This window comes from Contarinia nasturtii, unplaced genomic scaffold (genome assembly GCF_009176525.2).
Source record: "Contarinia nasturtii isolate CC-2019 unplaced genomic scaffold, AAFC_CNas_1.1 Cnas_scaffold_285, whole genome shotgun sequence".
NCBI lineage: Eukaryota > Metazoa > Arthropoda > Insecta > Diptera > Cecidomyiidae > Contarinia > Contarinia nasturtii.
In genome coordinates this window covers 5,856,228-5,878,436 of record NW_022197640.1, presented here as the reverse complement: position 1 = coordinate 5,878,436, position 22,209 = coordinate 5,856,228, and the positions used below count along the sequence as shown (strand labels likewise).

Sequence of the window (22,209 nt, the reverse complement as noted above, 5' to 3'; positions counted from 1 at the left end):
TTATCTAGTTATTCAGTCATTGAAAGATATAGGAGCATCCATGTGATATGTATATCCGAATTGAACAACTTTGAAAATTCATTATTTCAATGACGGAAATCAGTTTTATATATACACGCACAGCATATTCGGACTGATATTAGTGACTGTTGGAATGTCAAGTTTATTATAACCTTAGTGTCCGTGGACATTTTTTTAAAATTGAACATCTAATAACACTTCCTTAACAAAAAAAGTACTTAAAGGTTTAGCAATGAAAATCCATATGAACTTTTCCATTTTTAATGGGATTTGGACAGGGCGACGGTCCGAGTTGATTACAATAAAGAGATATGAACGAAAGCGTTATTCAACACGGCGAAATTAGTGTCATTAGTCTGAATATTATTTTCATATGTGCAATGTGTACTGTAATCTACATATAAAATTGGAAGTAAATGGGCAATTTCTCCAGCTATTGTGAATGTCACATGCATTTCCAAATGGTTGATATAGTTATAAGAAAAGAAACTGAGCGCACAATGAGACGCACATTTGGAAGTGACATGAAAGACTAATATTTTTTTATCATTTACGTTTACTTTATTCAAAATACAGATCTCTTGTAAAATTGGCCAGACGACTATTTGCAACGGATAAGAAAGTAAATACTGAATATTACTGGTTTACGGAAAACCCGCTAAAACGGAGTCCGACAAGAGTCAAATTGTGGGAATATTAAAATATCTGTTCGCTCATTTCGAGAAAAGGTAAGTCGATGTCGAAACTTTTTTTTTCTCCAAGCCTGACTTGTGCAAATGATGACGAAACAAAATGTTTTCGCTTCGCGTACTATGTTCCTTATGCAATTCGTAAATCTTTTTTTTTTGGGGTTTTATCTCTTTTTCTTTTTGTTTAATTACCAGTGTGTTTTCTATAATTCAAAGTTGTTGGAGATGTTTCTATAACAGCTTATCGGATGAAAAAAATAAAGTTAGGCAAATTACGGGCTATGAAAATGTTCGAGCCCAGTTATGAAAAGGAAATTCATTTTACAATCAAATCATTAGCAGCAAAAACTTACTTTGCGGATACTCCGTTCACAATCCCCTCACAATTGTTGACTGTATCCCACAACCGCTCCAGTCTTTTTGTCATCGTTCATTGTCATTTCGAAAGCTCATCCATTTCGGTTATATATTATAGCTTACAATCAGTGATTGTCAATCACAGATAAAATACGCCGAATTCGTTTCTATTTAGGTCATTTTGTACATATAAATTGTCAAAAGTTAAACGTGGAAACAATTAACAATTTTAACTGAAACAATATTATCTTAATTTTAATGGATACCGGATGGGGTGTATTGCACTGTTGATAGCAAACGTAGTGTAAATGGCTTAGCGCGGTACACCGAAAACGATAACGAAAACGAATTCGAATGTTCGTGTTGGAGGCAGAGAGAGAGAGAGAGAGAGAGAGAGAGAGAGAGAGAGAGAGAGAATGAGAGAGAAAGTGCAAGGAAAAGAGCTTAAATATTTCACAAATAGTTTGGCACTATTGTGCTGTTATATAATCCGGTATTATTGTTATTATATGCTTCCTTTTCGTTTCACATTTCATTTCCTCTCCAGTCGACGACAACGACATTCGCTGCAATACTTTTCGAATGAATGTTCCATTCTTGGCAGATGCTTTGAATGTTCTTATTGCAAATTTGAATGTGACATTTATTCTATTTCACTCTTTTCTTCATTAATACACTGAAAAACATTTCATTGTCAAATTTTCAACCAACATACTGAGAATTGGAAGTGGAATTGGTTAAAGACACAAATAACCTGAAGACAATGCTTGAAAAGTTGCAATTTGTCCAATTTTCATTCGAAATCAACAACTATCAATTTCAGTATGAACTTTTACAGTCAAATTTTCATCAGTGTATTCACACTTTTTCGCTCGTTTCTTATTATAGTTATTCAATTTTGGATGGCAGTGAGAGGGGGTGAGATAAAATCACAAATTAGCAACATTGTTCATTCATGGCGCTGAATTTGATATCGATTTATGTTGACGATCTCATTGCGAAAACTTTCGATTTACTATTTAAACAGAAGAGCAATGTAATGTTTCACCGAAAAACGATGAATGAACATTAGTGGATAAATATTTAATTAACGTAACATTTTGACGTTTCTGTATTCGTTCTGTAATTTTTACGACTTTTTTTTTGTAATAATACCGGAAAATTTATGTATATTTTCATACAATTTATTTTTGAATTTTGATGTTAGCTGCGATTTCTGTATCGATATCATCAATTTATAGCGTATGCTGAAATCATACATTTTTGGGAACAATTTTTCTTTCAAAGCGACCTTGAGATTTAAGGAAGGCTCGGGATGCCGAGCTCACATTTAAGGGTACCAAGTTGCCCATTGTCATTACATACTCAGTTCTAGTGGAACATTTTAACCTAAAAGGGCACGTGCTCAAATTTAGCTTTTTTGGTGATTTTAACCCATGGGTAATAGATGGCACCTGTATAAAGACATCTTTTACTATGCTTCGAGGCTACGTCAAAATCAATTTTCATTCTATGTCAGTTCTAATGAATTTTTAATTTTCACACTTTGTTCATGTACAGAAAAGTATTAAATATTTTGTTTTGCGTTGGTTATTTATTATTATTTTTTGTGGTTTGTAAGCACGAAGACTAAAAATGATGAAATAGCATATGATGTGCATTAAAATTATGAAAAAAGACAAGTGTCACCAATTTCATCATATCAATTATGCTTCATCAGAATTTGTTGTTGACAGAGCAATTATGGAATGATTTAAAGATATAATAATAATTTATCAATATGAATTAAATATGAGATTGAAATAAAATGAAAACATTCGCGGTCACATTCAGCTGATGAGTGATTATGGCAACGATATTAATAATGATATGTACTTGTTCAGTTTATGTGATAGAAAACAACAACAATAACGTGTAAATGAACATAAATGATAAGTGGGGTTTTGACGCATCTGTTTGTTTATTTCGTTTTTTTTTTCTCATCTCGTTTTTGCCATAACACTCGATACCACAGTAAATATATGGCGAAAATGGTTATGTTAAGTCAAATCGAAAAGTCTGCATATGATCCTCTGTTTCTCACTCTTTTGTATCGTCGTCTCTGTCTACCCATCATCATTATTATCACTGAAGCGAGGTGGAGTAGCGATGTCCCATCTCAGTGTGACGACAAGCCAACATTTATCATCAAATAGACCAACATGCACTCAATTATGTTGATTTAACGTCAATAAAGCGATTGCTGGCAATATTGGCAAGCGATACAAATATACTCTCCGCAATTGCAACCCCATAGTCATATTCGCACACATGTATTGTACATCTATGTACAGTACGTACAGTGTACACACATATTGCCACATTTGATATGCTAAAGAGCCCTAGCGCTCTTACACGTTTAACCACAGACTGAATATAAAATTGGATCGAACGTGGTGTGCAACACCCACTTGCATTTATAAATATATATATACACACATATATAAGGCGCGCAACGCTTTCAAATGCGAACTCATTTAAGTATGATGCACGTCCTTTAATGCGACATCGATTGGCTGCTTTCAAGTTGAAATCAGCTATTGTCCATCATCATTGCCTCTCACACATATCTATATGCGATTCCGTTGATTGAAACACTTGAAAAATCGGTGAACCACTTAATTCGCATTCAACTGAAAATGCTTTTTTCCCACTTCTGCTTGAATACATGGAACTTGAAGTAACGACGATCAACTTTGATGTGGATTAGATTCGAGAAAAAAAAACAGACTTATCTCATACGATTCATACGGAAAATTGTAAAACGAATAAGATTGATTATTCACAATGATTGAAAAATATCCATGTTGTAGCATTGTTGTTAGTTTTAATTTTACCCCTTCCGTTGCAAAAGTGTTTTGTAAATATTTCATTTTTCTAATGATAGGTGGTGGCCAATTTTGAACTATTCAAGTATTATTTAAAGAAGAGTTTTGGTCTCGTCAATTACGTTCTTTTCTTGATATCAAATTAAAAGTTAAGTAGTATTCTTTGGATCGCATTAATTTCAATGAGCTAATCTATTTAGATTTGATTTGCTGGCAATTTATTGTACTAATTCCACAAGAAATTGATTTTGATTTAATTGTCGCCAGTAATCCACCACACCTACGAACCATTTGATGAAGTTGTTTGTCATTGAATCGGCACACCATAATTTGGTCAAACGAATAGCGAACAATACAAATTGCAGATCGGTGAAACAGTGTAATTTGATAAGAATTTAAGTTAACGGCAAATGGAATGTTCACATGATGCATGGGCAAAAAGCTCAAATTAAATATAGATGGACATAAGATTATAGAATGTATTCCAAATTGAAAGTGGTTAATAAATGATTTTGTGACTATCCCCAGTCAGAGGGACAATTATATTTAGATTCACGCCCTCACACATTCCAAGCGTAGAAATATAATTCTAATGATTTTTGCTATGATGATCGCAAACATACCAACCCTGAAAAAATATTTACTCGTTGAAATAATTTCGTAATTATTTTTGATATTTCCACGACATTTCCAAAAATTCAAAGGAAACTATTCAAATCAATGTAGAAATGAAGAAAAGACAATCAAAAGATTGATTATCATAAAAGATAAAAATATAGCGATCAAAATTATGATTTTCTCCACAGACGACAAGCAAAAAAACCAAAAAAGTAAACTCTTAAGCAATTTATAAAACGGATAAATGCTAGGTTTTGTTTAGGCTAAAAGTCCAACTTGATTTATTTGGATTTTCATATTCAATTTTGATGAAACATATTAACATTTTGAGTAGATGTTTACCATATTGAAGTAATTTTATGTAGTATCGCAGTGAATGTTTTCGACGTCGTTCGTTATTCTTGAGGCATCCATTTCTAAAAACGAATGTAAAAGGCATACTTCGAAGGATAGCGAAGGACGTTTGGGAATTATGTTGATCATGCGGATGATAGGCAATTCGAAAACATAACATACACGTGGCTCGCAATTGGCGCACACCAATCGAGCATGGAAAAGTACGACAGAGAGCAAAATAAATGAGTGAGAAAAATGTGAGAAAAACGAATAACAATAAAATGTTGAATATCTGACATTCTAAACATTGTTAAGGTTGATGATGGTTGAAATGGTATATCTAACTAAATGTGTAAATCATGAAGGCGTCTATTCATCATTCAATTTTATGTACATTGTACATTGATTTTACTTTGAAAAATTGCTGTGAAAATCTGTGTTCTATCGCTTTCTATGTTTGCCTTAATATGGAACAGTTCTGTCTATGATGTGCTAGATTCCTCGCCATTCTTCTTTTTCGTTCATCCAAACAAAGCAATCTGCATAAATAAATTTTAATGATTTATCTACTTATCTATGGAGACACTGACTGACGCGTGGCAATGGCTCAAGCATTTATTTTATTTATTTGTACTTTCCATCCACTCCTCCGCCGTCTTGTCGCTCGTTCGTTGGCTCATGTCACTATTATCATCATCATTCTCCTCTTCGCTTTCTCTCTCTCTCTCTACCGTCTCAAATTTATATAATCTGAATGTTTTAATTTCGCACATACCGGACTTTTTTTCATATATATAAAATGAATCAAGTATTTGTGATGTTTTGAAGACAATCAGAAATTTGTTCAACTTTTCATGAAGATCCGCTTCATCCGCATCGGCACTGAATTTCGAAAAAGTAACAAACATTTTTTGATTCTCTCTTTCCCTTGCTCAGTTCATTCAGTTCATTTCTCGAAAGCATTCGCAACTATTCAATTTGTGTATATAGTGTGCTATACACCTCACTTGCACTACCATGGAGTTTTTATCGTTTACTCAATTGAAATTACATGAAAATATGCTTTTATTTTCTCAGCAACTATGCGTTTAGTTTGAGGCGTTAAATAAAAGTTTGCTGTTGAAATGAAGCTCATACTCTCTAACTTTCGGTACCATGTATATTGGTGCGATGCATTGCGATGCGATAAGTGTGTGTTAATAATTTCATAGATATGTATGCGTACGCACCGTGGATTTTCAATTAATGGAAATAAATTATATCAAACAGTGGCATCACAATAAACTTTATGATTATGCCAACGTCATTTTGTGCACAGTTTTTCCGTTCGTATCTCTTTCATTCTATCTTTAATTTTTGCTCGGTTCACCATTTGTGGGAATCTATCTAGAAAAAAGGAGCTCTATCCTTTGCACTCAACGTCTTTTTTTCCGTTGTTTTGTTAAACTTTGTTTTTATTATTCTATTGTGGGTTGTCCGCTTATTTGCGGATGGATCATTGGCAAATAGCGTTGCAGTGGCGAAATACCAGTCTCAGACTGGCACGCACACATACACAAAGTTGTGCACAACAGCGAATGAAAACAATATTTCCAAAGAAAATCGCACAAAACAAAAAAACATGTTTACTTAATAGAACCCATTTAATTCAATGGGTTTTCTATCAGATGAATGACTTCATGACACTTTATTTTATTGTAATTTATAAAATACAATTATAGCGTATTGAATATGTGTGCCATGGGTGCCTGAACATATTGTTCGTTCCATCTACTTCTCATGCTTGATGGAAAAAGCTGCTTACCGATACCATTTAAATCGTCTCGCCTCTCATTCCAAAGCTGATGACAGATTTTCACTGAATATGAAAATTATTGTAAAAAAATCAAGCAGTTTCTTTCATTCATGAACGAAAAGAAACAAGATGCGGATGGATGTGCTGACAGCATACCATCATCATCATCAACATCGTTTTGCGCTTATCTTTCGAAAGCACATCATGCCAATGTTTAATAATAATAATGGTAACACAAACAATTATGTTTCATCGCTGATGAGCACCAGATGAAGCTCGAGAAGCGGGAAAACAAGAGAGAGAAAGAGAGAGAGAGAGAGCGAGTAAAAGTTGGAATGAGTTTGAACCAAGCATTGAGCTAACGTTTATATTGTTCAATTAGAGATAACCCAAACCCGATGCGAAATATGTTTGTGAGTTGGTTATTGTTTTTGTCGCTTGACTGTGTGTGTATGCGTGAATTTGCAAATAAAATTTTGATTCGAATCGTTTGGTGGAGAGGAAACGAACACCGCTTAAAGCAATTTTTGCCCAAATACAAATTGATTATGTGTGTTCATAGGCTCTATGTACCCGCGATTATGACTTAACAATTGTCTTGAGGAAATGTTCCAAGTTTCCCTCCTTTCTCCATCTCTCACACACACACGCGCGCATATGTTTTCTTTTTCTTCTTTCGCGTCGTTTCTTTTCTTACCATTTTAAAACTTTGCGCTTAATGAAGGCACAATGTATACTCTATATGTTCACGTACACACGGTACACTCTGATGCCGATACAGTGGGTGTTAGAGAGACGCCAAACATCGTTCAACATTCAACAAAGAATGGATATGGAAATGAGAACAAGAGTAATAGACTTCGTTAAATCACATAGTTTACAAAATCGTTATTTCGCACTCGTAAATTTTTGCGTTTGTTCTACCGCCGCCAAGAAAAACGACGATGTTTTCGTCGTCGTCGTTGATTTCGTTCATTTATACGCGTCGCTTCACCGTTGAACAAATGAGGATTAAAAATGTGAAAGAACACAATGTGTTTTGGTTGTGCAATTTATGTGTGTTGTATATATGTATATCGCGAAGCCCAATGATTACCACGTTTTCCGGTTTTTCGCTTGCAGTTGCGAACTTTAATCATTACACAAAATAAATAAACACTGGAAAGAAAGACGAGAATTTTCACTATATGATATGGTCGTTCCTCTTTTTGATGCGCGCAGATTTAAATGAATTCTTTGCGTTATGATATCATCACGAAGTATTAGCTTAAATTGTGTGAATGTGTAAGCTTCTCCCGCCTTGACGTTGAGAAAAGCGAATATTTGCCAGACATGACGCTTCGTTTCACATGTAAGTGCCTAGGCATTTTACCATTGGTTGTCGTGTTCTTTGTGCTCATATCGCATATCAGTCGACGTATTACACACACATAAGGCACAAAGCTTAAGGTGCAACAACATATGCCACATCAGTACTTCAATCCCATTTAAATAAATACGCACTGTGTGACAATCTAACAATCTTTTTCACGTCTCTCGAATTTACTCTCTAATTTTATCAAACAAAAAAAAAAACGAACTATATAGCTCTTAGGGTGTTTTCTTTTCTTCTTTCTTTCGCCTCATGGTCTTTTGTAGGTGGAAGATATTGCTGGTATTTGCGTTTCATTGTGCCGAATTCGAATATCTATCCGCATACTTTGTGCACGCAATTGTAAAAAAAAACTTATTATTACTCAATTGGATAAACGTGGAAGGCGAGAGCCCGTAAATGTAATATGAATCTTAGCAATTAGTAGACAAGAATAGATCTTATGAATTTATGCATGAAATTTATATAAAATTAATAGGAATTCCATTTCATCGTGTAGAATACGGTTACAAACGAACACATATATTCAAAATCACCGACATAATAGCGCATCGCGAAAGAACCATAGCGATGAAATGGGTGATGAACTTGTGATGGAGGCAAGAGAAAGCAAAAGAAAGGAATTGAATACAGTAGAACGAATGACTGAAGAAAATATGGAAAAATTCAAATTAAATTGCCACGAAATGCAAGTTATGCTTTCTTTCACTTCGTGAAAATGTACGAAAATGTATATGCCATGCTGTATGATGTAAAAACGATGCAAATTGACATTGGAAGCGAACGAATACTACAATACAGCTTTCGATCTTTTGTGTCATCATTTGTTTCTCGTCTACTTTTTCGGTAAAATTGTTGTGAGTTGTCGATGTTTAACCAAAAAAAAGATCAACAGCAACATCGCATACAACTGAATCCATGCAGCAAATGGCAAGAACAAAAAAAAAAGAAACAAATTCATTGAATTTTTTTCCGCCATCAATTAAGAATTTCGAAATTCGAATAGAAATCCCGACTTGTGAAACTCGATATGTGATGGCTGCGATCTTGCCAATTCCCCTCTATCCCCTCAGCCACTTCGTTTCGGATTCATTTTTCGCTTCTCTTATTTCGCTGGCTTTTAAATTTACCCAAAAAATGAATAAATTTTACCTTTTACGCTGATGCAGAATTTTTGGCAAAATAAATAAATGAAATCAACACCAAAATGACGTCATGAAACCATTTTCACGAAATTGGGAATTCATTACACATATTTGTTTTATTAACCCTCAAACGCACACGTGGGGTCTCTTAGGCCCTAAGAGTTAGTTTTTTGAAAAAATCACAAAAATATAAAAAAAAATTGGAAAATTTCGCTGAGCGTTTTCTTTTTTAATATCATATCTATGTGATAAAATCAAAAATTTCAATGTTTGGTGCATAGATGAAGTTTTGGGAAGTCTTATACAAAATACTAACGTAAAAGCACAACGGGGTCTTTTGGACCCCAAATTATTTTGTATGGGAAATGATGTATTCTGTATGGGCCAATATGAAACTCATGGAGATTTGTTGACACAACAATTTACATTTCATCAAACAACAACACAGTAAATTGTTTCGTCCGTGACGTATACTGTTCATCGCAAATCAAATGGCATTTGCCATTATAATATATATTCATACATTGTTTTTTTTGGATAGGATAGATCCGTAAGATCTCCACAAGAGCTTGATCTAAGCGTGCATACGCCGCCGCATGATATATCCGTTCGTTTTTCTGTGTTGCTTCGACGCGCAAATCAAAGCAGGCGTGCCAATCAAAGTATGTATCATGCGGCGGCCTACGCACGCTTAGATCCAGCTCTTGCGGAGATCTTACGGATCTATCCTATCCAAAACACAATGTATGGGCATATTTCGTGAATTTGGTGAACGTTGCTGGTGTGGCAGGGTTTGCCTTGTTGCGAACGTCTAACAACATGTTTGCCAAGTATGGAGGAAGAACGGAAGCAGCGCGATCTCATCGCACTCCATATAAAGCAATGTAATTGGTTTCGATCACGCAAATCTGCTGCCACCTGGTGTCTCAGAGTTAAGCTGATATATCACACATGCTTCTTGCAAATGCAGAAGAAGAGGAAGGAAAAATGTTTACATAGGGTTGAACTTATAAATGCCAGAGAGCTACAGTGTTCAAAGTGCGATCGCCCTTCGGGAAGCAGTCTCTATATTGATCTCACATATCGAGAGGTAGTTCGGCGCAGTACACGAAGCACATTAACTGGCCAACGACTGTCGATTAGCGATATTAGTGAAAGACACGACTGTCTGAAAGTCGTACATATCAATAACTACCAAGAATTTTGGCTATAATTGATTTTTTTTCCATAAAAATCAATATTAAATTGTGATGCTGTATTGGAAAGTAAGGAATAAGCTATGTTTTAACTATAAAATGACATATTTTACTCATTGGATACCATTTTGCATAAGTTTTGTATGAAATTTCTCATGGGTCCAAAAAGACCCCACCTGTGCGCTTACGTTACTGTTTTAGCCTGTGCGGTTAAGGGTTAAACAAAGATTTGCATCAGTAAGTTATAAATTTGACGTACCTTTGCTATTGCACAAACAAACAGCAATATGAAATGAGTAAACGTGCCCAATGCCAAAACGGAAATTGAAAAAAATAAAAATTCAGAGAGTGTGAGTCGTATGGAATGGGAGTAAAAATCGTATCTCACGCTTTTCACGGCGTCACAAAATTTCATTGTTCTGCTGGTTTTGTGCGCTTTTTCTTCTTCGTCATTTTCACTGAGGAGGCATGATGGTGGTTTATTGCGCTTGTATCATAAAAGTGAGCGCTTTGCGGTGTGTGCGTGCGCGCGCATACACACACCACCGACAAACGCAAATTGCACAAAATTTAAATGATGAGAAAAATGAATCCGGTATTATTGCATCTAATTTAAATGTTATTGCTTATTCCATAAACACAAAAACCTTATTCGCGGTACAGTGTCGTGAATCAAAAGCGACATTGCCATCAATTCCAACAAAATAGGAAAATTTCCAAACTCGAATATTTTAAAACGGCAAAGCCGACCAATAGATGACAAGAAAACACGAAGGGGAAGCGACTTGAAAATGGTACAGAGAGTGTTCCGTTCTAAAATGAGAGCAAAAAGAAAAGGATGTCATCTGCGAATATGATTGCGGTATCTCGATCCAATGGTTTGTTTGACATTAAATCATCATTATTTTTGTTGTGTTTTATGCCATGAAGTATTATCCAAGCCAAAAACCGGTAATTTTTTTATTGCGATTGTGTGTTTCTTCTTCATTTTCGAGTTATTGATAGGTCAATAAATATTTAATGATATTTTACTTGATGGTTGCTTTCGTTACACTGTGTAATGAATTCATTAGAAATTCTAAAAGTCAACGGACTTGTGATTTGCTCGATGCGTGTATCGGATATGAAATGTTGTTTGTTTAAAATTGATAGAATACGCTGAGACGCTGATGAATGTTGTGAAGACGTATAAGTGCCATATGAAATGAATTGCATAGCTTAATAGACAGTTACATAATTTACATGAATTAAATACGTTTCGATGAAGACACGCAGAGACTTCTATTACTTGGAATGCCATCAAAACATAATTGTTTATTTCAAATACAACACGAACATCAAGTAAACATTTTCGATGTGTATTTAGAACGTTACGATGCATACTTGAATCAAGTGAATTTTGCGAATCTACATTTTTGACATTGGTATACGTGGTTGCTCAGTGGTGTATGATAAAATGATTTTAATCCAAAATCGATTACTTCGACCAAATGTAAATTCAAATTTACGGTGATTTTCGTGCTTCAACGATTATGATGATTTGATAGCATCACCTTTCAATCATTGAATGTTATAGATTATCGCCGATAAAACAACAACAACAGAAATTGAAGAAATATTCCCGCATAAAATAATTGTAATCATCAACCGCCTTTTTGCTGAAAGGATATTTTTTTTATTATATAGCTTATTCTTTAGTGGATGAAAAAGGCTAATATATTTGATGGCAAACTTTCGTAAATTGCAAACCAATTCCGTAACGATTGAGTTTTATACTTAGACCACAGAGACGAAAATATCTCTCGCACAATTTTGAAAATATTTATGGAAATGCGCCAAAGGCAAATGACAGAAACAAATCAGCACAAATACGAAATTCGATTGTTACTTCAATCATTTGGAGAATCGATTGCTTTGCCAAAGTGATTGCATCGACCCTATTATCTTTTTTCCTCTATTTATTTCCTTCCTATTTTTATCACTTCATTTTATGTTTCTTTTTCGTCATTGAACCAGCACCATTGATGTGGAAATGATACATTCAAAATGAGAATAATTCAATTTGCTAAATATTTTTATCTTTCTCTCTCTTGCTTTCTGTGCAAAGCATCGAAAATTCGCATGTCTCAACTTTTGCAATCGCTGTAAGGAGCGCGTACAAAGAAATTGATCAAAGCCTTTGAAAATGTTAAACTTTATGAACTCAAATTAATATTTATGATCGTTTTAGATCGACAGGTTTTTTTCATGCAACGCAACCATATTATGGTGTAGAGGATAGAAGGCATGCTATCGACATTTTCATATATGTGCATACTTTTTCTATGGCCGAGCTTGTGAACAGTGATTTATTGATGGTATAGCATCTCGTAGAAAAATCCACTATAAGTGACAGCGCTTAACCGGCACAGAACAAAATCGACGAACAATACAAGAACGAAAAGAAGAACAACAACACCAGCAGTAATATCGAGAGAGAAAGTGAGAGGGAGAAAAGAAATAACTTTTACAAAATTCATAACGAAAAAGTTTGTGTTTTCTAGTTGAATTGATGCTGCGTCAAATGCTGACGTTGTTCGGTGTGCCTGAGTGGTTGTGTGCCAATGCCAGTGTCAGTGCCAATCTTTTTCGCATTCATTCGATTGACTCAATTCAAAATAAATTACATTATAAATAATTTATAGAAGTGTTAGTCAGTGCTTTGAGGGTTTGACAGCGGTAATATGTTTGAAATGAGTCAAGTATTTTTTGTACGCGAGCTCGTCCGTTCGCCTGCTCTTCTTCACTGGTAATAATCGATGGCGAATTGATTTGGGATATCAGTGTTATGCATATACAGCATGCAGTAGCATATCAATTCAAGCACGAAATAAATGTGGCACAGTAAGCTTATTTCTTTTGCAATAAAAGTTTGAACACAAATCACAGCAATAGAGTGGCTCATTTCCTTCCGTTTTTGACGAAAATGAGAAAGGGTTCACACAACAAACGATTTTAAATTCAATCGGCTATAATGATGAATGATGCTATATAGATTTTTTTTAAGTGCCTTTTAAAGAAGTTTCATTGAACAATGTGAGTTGCATTTTTCTTTTCTGATTAACAGACGCTGAGCTTAGTGAAGAGCAAAATATTAAAAGTTGCAAAAAATATTCAAATTGATAATTGCATTGTATATCATTTTTCTTAACAAAAACCATGATGGAAAGAGTGCACAAAAATATTTATATATGCACCCTAATTTATATATGCATGAAAATGGATGAGAATGGTTTTCCTAAATGGATTATACAAGGGGGTAGACACGAATTATAAAACTTTGAATCATGTGAATCACAGTGAATCAAATGAATCATTCAAATGTCAAACAAGCATCATTTATGGTTCTACTAACATGATCGTTCAACAAGTTCTAAATATTATCGTTGATTTTTTTTGGAATTTACTAGAAAAACACGAAATAGATAAGAATAATGAGTTAATACATTTAAAAAAAAACGTCAAGAAATCATTTTTTCGAAGACAAATAATTTTAATTGTTCAATAAATATTTCTTGAATGACACACAAATGACAATTCAAATGTCATCTAAACAATGTGAATCTTTTGAATCACAGTGAATCAAATGAATCATGTCTACCCCCTAGGGATTATATAATCTCGTATTGTGTTTCATCTTTATGTTCGTATTTAGCGCTTGCCCAATGTGCTAATATGCCATAAAAAAGGTAATCCATAATTTGGAACATCGAATATAGCATACATATAAAATGCGAAATGAGTTTTCACTTTTCATTAATACATCAATCTCAATCACCAATTGCTGCAATGGAATGGACATATAAACATTTATTTATGTGTATGTAAGTGCGCATGCAAATTTAATAGAAGCACTTGGACAATGTCTATATTTGGATTGAAAATATAATTTTAAAAAATTATGAAAGTTTATTTTTGCAATCGATAAATGGCTCTCCGATCGACATTTCAATATGAGATTTTTTTTTATTTTCATCCCGATTCTTGCTGATTCATTAATTAAAATATGTGGGGCAAAGTATTGAAAGCTAATACGAAGCTGAATTTGACTGGACACAAATGCCGTTGGCATAAGATAATTAGTTCACTCATTCCACATATCAAATGAAATGTTCGGGGTTTAATTTCAAACTTTATTTGATCGATGCTGAAAGTTGTCATAAACATTTTGATCACTATTTATAAATGAGACTGAAGTATCATATGACTTGAGAGAAAAAGAAAAAAGTGAGACCAAGTAAGACAGAGAGGGTGAAAAATGAAGTAATTTTTTACCCATTTAAAAAATTATAAAGCTTCAACTAGAAACTCAAAATTATCGAGAAAATTTAACAAGTAAAAAATGCACACACATACATATATTTCATCGTAATGACGTTTTTGGTGGAGATGTAAATTGATACAGAGTTATTGTTAAGTGGATGATCTGATAAGTGGTAGTTAAAAGGTTTGCATATTTCTTGCTTTTTTTTTTGTGCGTGTTGCCTCTCTGGGTATTCTTGAATTTGTCGTCGCTTGAATAAGAGTGCTTCCGTAATGTTCTATGTATTATCCGCGGGCGTAAATTGTTATGTACTATGTAGTATAAATAATCTTCAATCAATTGGTTTTGCCATGTAAGAAGAAAGAACCGTGTCAAAATCAATTTTCCATACTTCTTCTTCGCATTCTTCATTGCTCACTTAACAATTCAGCTGAGTTTGCTATACTTTTTTTTACGCTTTTTCTGCTCTCGACTCTTTTCATTTGGTGTGTATGTGTGTTGCGTTTGTGTGTTCATTTTTTTTCTCCCACGTACATATTTTTTTCATCTTCTGTGCTTGATAAACAATCCAGCCAGCCACTGTTCGATGTGAAGCCGAGCGCGCAGCAATGTAAGGTGAAAACCATTTTTTAAAGATTGTCGCACGAAGAAAATACGCAGCACGCAATGAAATCTTAAATTTATCACTCGAAATCACATCAAACTCTGTAGAAAATGCAAAAAGTTGTTGAATAATAAATTATTTTGTTTTTCACAGTGAATCTGTGTAGATTCTCATGAACCGTGCAAGAGTGAAAGCAAAAGAACGAAAGGAAGTGAAAATGGGTGAGTTAGTAAGCATAAAAGAGATGCTATGTACAACAATCAAATAGAAGGGCTATCGTGTTGAACATTAAATAATGTTTGTTCACTCTTTTTCTCATTGTAAGCGACGTTGTTTCGACAATATTTCGGTTTATATTGGTGTTGCAGCTCTTCGGAAAACATATTCTTTAGTTGGATATCCACTTTATTCAGTATAGCAGAGGGCAAACAAATGGTTTATTTCATTCAATTCTTTATCCACTTCACATTGATGCCAAACAAATTTATACATTGGTTGACTTTCATCCTTTCGCATTACCTGCATACAATAATGTATACAATACACGATCCTTGAATACCGATACACCATTTAAAATTAAAAATATATGTGAATGCGATATAATAAACATGAAAAAAGAAAGAAAAAAAATGGTAGGAACATGAGACGTGAGTCGGCCATTCACAAAGACTCGTGTTTAATATTTCTATTCTTTTCTGTCATTCAGACGGTCTCTTTCTGATCAAGTTGTATGCCGTCGTCGTATGCCATTGTTATTTCACCTGTTTTCTTCAACCCCCATGATTTTTCAATAGTGCTTTCCATATATATGTATTTTATTTTTTTCGTTTTCTATCCCTCTACTTCGGTGTCACTTTAAAAGAATTTGCAGTCGCTGAACACGTCAAAGGTTATATTTGTTCATTTGTTTTCTCGCAACGCGCTGGCCATTTATTTCTCCACTTACTCTCATGCTCTACTCTCTTCTTATCTTGTTCTGTTCCATTGTGTTTTTCCGTTTCGTCAAGTTCGTCGTTTCTTCGTTTCTCTTCTTTTCACTGCTTTATCTTTTTCTTTTCAATACGTTCAGCGAATCTGCCATTCACAGTTGCAAAAAGTTTGAAACTTTGGCAAATTGCAGGCTGCACATTAATTATTCATACGTACCTTACTCCGTACTCTATTATAAACATTTAATATGATTACGTGCCCTTTTCCGCGTTTAAATAGATCAGTTTGTTATACATCTCTGTCTCGTTCTTGCACCTTATTAATTTTTGGTATTTTCATGGGACGAAGAGCATTTCTTTTCTATCACTATATAGATCATATAAACAGAGAAATATATGTCTATTTGTTTGGATTCATTTTTATTTATGGAGAAATATACTCGTGTACAAACAAATATCTAGTTAGGTACCCACATCAGCATTTGAAAATTCAATTCATTTTTGCTTAACAGTTTGAAAATCAATTAATTACCACCAAGAATGCAGGCAAGCTTCGATGATAATGCACATAACTCAACATTTCATCAAAATGTAAACAAAATACTTACTCTAAATTAAATTGAAAATGTAAGAGCATTTCGTAGTTCTATAATGATTTTCCACGGCCATTTTTGATGGTATTTGTCAATTTTTTGCATACATGGACGATTTAATGGAATATAGTGTTATATTCAATGTCCTTAATTGATATAATCACCGGACGGTGGAATTTAAAAAAAAACGACAGTAATATCTGCAAAACACTTGAAAACTAAAATTATAACCCGAAAAACACTGAAAAATAATTTATAATTTGAATAAAACTTTTGATTGCTGCTTGAATTCAACGAACACTTCAAAAAAACAGGTTTCATAATTTAATGTTACAGCAAAAAAAGAGAGTTGCAAACTCAAGTCAAAACTACAATACATATATGAAGTGAAGAACACTTTTAGGTCGAACGTTTAACAAAATGTGTTAGCCACATCAAATCGACTTCAAAGTGGTATCCGTTCAAATTGTTATTGAATGATTTCGGTCATGTCTGTCAATTTTCACTTTAAGGTAATGCGCAATAGCTGTCGCACTTTAAACGCTCGATAATTGACTTTATCAAGAATTCTTCACTCTTCGAAAACAAAAAACGTGAACCAATTATCAATTTTTTATTTCATTTTGTAACTCTAAGTGGTGAAACATTTTGCTTTATTTCATTTTGGTGGATTTATATTTTTTGTTCGGATTTTGTTATGTGTCAAACGATTTATGCAGAGATTTAGCGAGCAATTTACTTCATGGACACAAATACATACATATTTCATGGCGACGACCATTTTGCCCATTTTAAATTTTAATGATAAATCATCCCATTTGAAAATTATGTTAAATTTCACGTTCATCTGTGGCTGTTATTTTCACTCACCCCACATGCTTCCAAATGTTAATATGCCTCGTCAGTCACTCAGTTTTTCGACTCTCTTCTCTTTTCATTTCCCCTTTTTTTTACTGTTCGCATGAATGTTGATCAACTTACTCCGATATGTGATACTATTAAACATATTCCGTGCACAGGGTGTGTATTTGTGTGTGTGTGAGAGAGAGAGTGGTTTTAAACGAAAATTTCAAATGCATTGTTCAATTATTAAAATAGTTTCTCACTTGTGCAAAAATAAAATGACGGAGCCACCATGTCAGCCATTCGCATATTAAATGAGACAATATATTTAAACAAAGTGAGATTCGTATTTGTTTTCAGAAATGTTTCTCAGTGAAAAATTCTATGATACACACTTGATTTTGGTTTTAGTATTTATTATACATTATAATAAGTTTTGGAATACGAAACAAAAAGAAATCATCAACTAGTTGCATGAGACATGAGAAATTCATTTGAAAGCCATCAATTTTCATTGGCAAAATAAAGCGTAGCAAAACGCGCAAAATGACAACCATATAAAATGTATATAAGTTAAATGTAGAAAAGTCGAGTATCATCTTCTTCATTTCTTTTGGCATACAGTACACTTACACACACACACCCCTACACAGTAATCGCGTATCATTTTTACATTTGTGGCCAATCCAAATACCCTGTGGACTCATCAAATGTCGTGTGTCCATGTGCTGGTGTGGTGTGTATGTGTGTGTGCGCGCGCGATTGAGGCTAAGCGAGTATCTATTGTTTTCGCTTCGCATCCATTCGTCACCGTCAATTACACATGCACACAGAAAAATGGAATGGCGGTAAAACTTGATACAATATTAAAAATTTACGGACATGGCAAACTGTGACACGAGAATTTGTTCATGTCTTTATATACGACATAGAGAGATACGTATTTTACTGAGTTTTCCATGAGTTTTTGGTCATATGGATATGGTTGTTTCATGTATATATGCGTTCACTATCTGAAATTAAGATGCCATGTGATGTGATGTGATGTATATGTAGCAAAAGCCGTTGACACATTTGCTTCTGTTTCTCATTCATTCACTCACACAACGACCACTTTTTGGCGTACACAGAAAAAAATGCTTTTTTTTTGTTGTGCCGTTTCCATCTTTACATTACCCGAAACTTTGTTTCAAATTTTTTGTCATGGATGTAGAATGAAGAATGGTTCGCGGCGCGTCCAAATTAAAATGTCATTGAGGCGAATGTGAATTTGATTTTGCATATATGCATGGATAATGAACAATTCCGACTAAACATATCAATTATTATGTCGACGTTTGTATTCATGCACTATTTTACTGACAATTAAAACGCAAACCACTGAATTTTGTTTGTAGGCTGAAATAAATTGTTCGAAGTGGTTACGTGTTTTTCTTTTTTTTTCTCTTACCAAAGTGCTTACTCAACTGGCGGTGCTTCTCCAACATTTTTTTTTTTTTTTGCTATTTCGCTTTCAATGTTGTTGTTATTATTTCTGTTACCGTTGTTTTTGTTATGTTTTTTCTTCTTCTTTGCCTCTCTTGTGGCTATGCAACAAATTCACGCTGCTTGAACATACCGTGTGTACTTAAAAACGTCTGTTGTGAATCCTTTCTCAGCACCATTTCAGTAACACTAACAAACACATACAAAACCGTTTATTAAGAGCGATAGAACCTAACCTAGCATCAATTTAAATAGCCAATGGTGGTGCGCACACCACACAAACACACACTCTCTATATCTCGAATATATCCACTGGGTTGCTGCAAAACACGTATCACTGGCGCCCTCACTGTATTTTATAGTGAAACAGCTCATTAGTACGTGTGTGAAATGTGCATATTTTTTCGCGCACGAACTAGATGGCGCTTATAACTAAGTGTCTTTGCAGCAATGGTGTGAATATATCAAAATAAATTCGCTCTTTTCTCTATTTCATCATTTGCCAGTCTTACGCTTACTCTCGCCCCCCGCAAATTCTCTCAACCCCCGAGCAAATAACAACAGAACCACAAATTTAGAGAAGCTTTAGAACATATCGGAGCGAAACATATGTGTTGCGCGATGAACAGAAGAACAATTAAGGTGAAAAAGGTGAACATGTTGATGAGCAACGAGAAAGCATGCGAAACGAGAAGTGAAGAGCCATTTGGTAAAATGGTATAGACGAAAAATGCAATCAAAAATAATAAAATTCTAGTGGGAGTTGGAGTGGATGTTTATGTAGTGGATGTATATGCGTGTATGAGATAGAGTAAATGTGTCTGTAACCGGTGTGTTGTGAGATTTATTCGCAATTCGGTTTAAATACAGCTTAACACAGCATTCACGATTAATGATTATAATTTATTTTATTTGGACATGTTTTACATCGAATGCTACACAGACCGAGAGAGAGAAAGAGAGTGGCAAAGAAAACGATGTGCCTGTACAGTATTCAGGAAGCCCGCAGATGCACAAATACACATAATCATACGAGGCATCTCATACAATGTCTCGTTCTATCATAAAGTATACCAATTGGTAAAACTCGTGTATCATAAACTACAGACAAAATGAAAATGAATGCATTTGGATTCCAACATATAATGGTAAAACCATGCAAACATTCCTAGAAACATTCACCGAAAACAATGCTACAAAATAGTTGTCATGTAGCGCATTCATATTTTGAATTGGTTGTACAGTGCGTTCGCTATTTATGATGACCAAGCTGTACACAGGCGAACATTGTATGACTGGTAAGGAATCACGGGAGCAGCAGCCAGTGAATAGCAAACAGCGGACGATTACAACTAATGGTAATGGTGTCGATGTAACTAGTTATAATAACATTTAACTAGTGCTTCAGTTTTGCTTCTGAGAACGGTTGCCTATGCTCTTTCACACACACACTCTCTCTCTATCATCGCGTGGCTGGCATTGTGACCGCCACCACAAAAGCTCTATTCATCTATCTCACTCCGTTTCGGTCTCTGCACATTGTAACCTTGTCGATTGTAGCGTTTGATGTTGTATTCAATGTTTTGGCCGCGGCATTTCTATTTTGTTGCATGAACTACAACATAAACACAAAATGAACGCAAAATGAATTTAGATCATTTCCTGATTTTTGGTCTATTTTGATGGCAACAAAGTGAGTTCCATGCTCACTGAACGAAATTGAATTGGAGAAAAAAATGCATCGAGAGTAGCAAATAGTGATAGTTACATCAGCCACACCAGATCATACGAAATGAAACCGAATGTGATGATAACCAGAGACCAAACCGCAATCATTTCATACAAATACTACTCGTAACAATGACGCCCTCGAATATTTGCGGATATTTTAAAGTCAAACAATTATTGAAAACGACTGAAAGTGAGCATTTGTTATGTTATGATTTTTTGAAAATGTTGGAAAGTAAATTGGTTAATAATCTATAATTTTCTTCTTCAAATATTTGGCTCAGCTTGTTGAGCGCCAAAGAAGAAATATTGAAATTAAAATGGATTGAAAATATGTCAAAACATAAAATGTACTGTTTTCACCATGAGGCTGATACAGTAAGTCCATGGGAAATTGACTATATGTACGACTTTATTTGTGTTGAATATTTCTCAATTTGAAGTCTTGTATCTGTCTTTCTTTTTTTTAATTTAATTTAATTTTTTCCCCGCAAACTTTCTGTGGCGTTATTGTTGCACGAAATTCAAATTATTCCAGGGCGCATACACGGAGATGACGTCAGAGATTTGGACAATTTTCATTAAACTTGATTGTGTTAGATTATGATTCAAGTTTAGTTGACCACAAACTACAGCTAAAACATTGGATCTGTAATCGCGTATGTGATGATGAGCGAAAAATAAATATTTCATTTAATACGGATAAGGATTATGAAATTCTATTGGAAGCAAATGGCATAAAGGGCTCAACCTGTTTTCATACCAATGCACACAACTTGCAAAGTTTTATGAAAAATAAATCTCAAACAAATTGTAAATCTCTCCGAAAATATCCATTTATCTTTTACGATGCAACTTTTAAAAATCATTTCGAGCGTTTGTATTCATGTGTTTGGAAACTAGGATGGTAAAACAAATGCAATATAAGAGAATTTTTGCTAAAAAAAAAGTATCTCTCTGTCTAACACTTTTTTCAAAACGCACCATTTTCACTTATTCAACCGACTAGACAACCGCAATAGCATGAAGCCAAAATAATGGAAAAATGTTTAAAAATATTTAAAAATACATTTAAATTTTGCATACATCGTTGAAATGACAGATGCATTTGAGATAGACCGTACCATTTTTTGTCCACTAGCTTGATTCTCAGACATTCAACATTTTCAAAACATTTAACTCTGTAAATGACTATATGCAATGCAATTGCAATAGCACAACAATTGCCTCACTGGCAACGTTGCGATCGCACTATTGCTGTTGCCGTTAATTTATCTAAACAATGACGAAAACGACAACGATAGTAGATAATTTTAATTGTGCCCAGA

The 22,209-nt window shown here is 34.3% G+C and overlaps 1 protein-coding gene across 5 annotated transcripts in view; it reads left to right on the top strand.

Annotated features, from left to right (window-relative positions):
* LOC116337651 (poly(rC)-binding protein 3) overlaps positions 1 to 22,209 on the top strand; it is a 171,153-nt gene that overhangs the window by 39,421 nt on the left and 109,523 nt on the right. For all 5 annotated transcript variants that reach the window (XM_031762399.1, XM_031762398.1, XM_031762396.1 and 2 more), the window contains exon 3: positions 598 to 749. The gene's annotated coding sequence lies outside the window, so the exon portion shown is untranslated. The remainder of the gene's footprint in view (positions 1 to 597; positions 750 to 22,209) is intronic.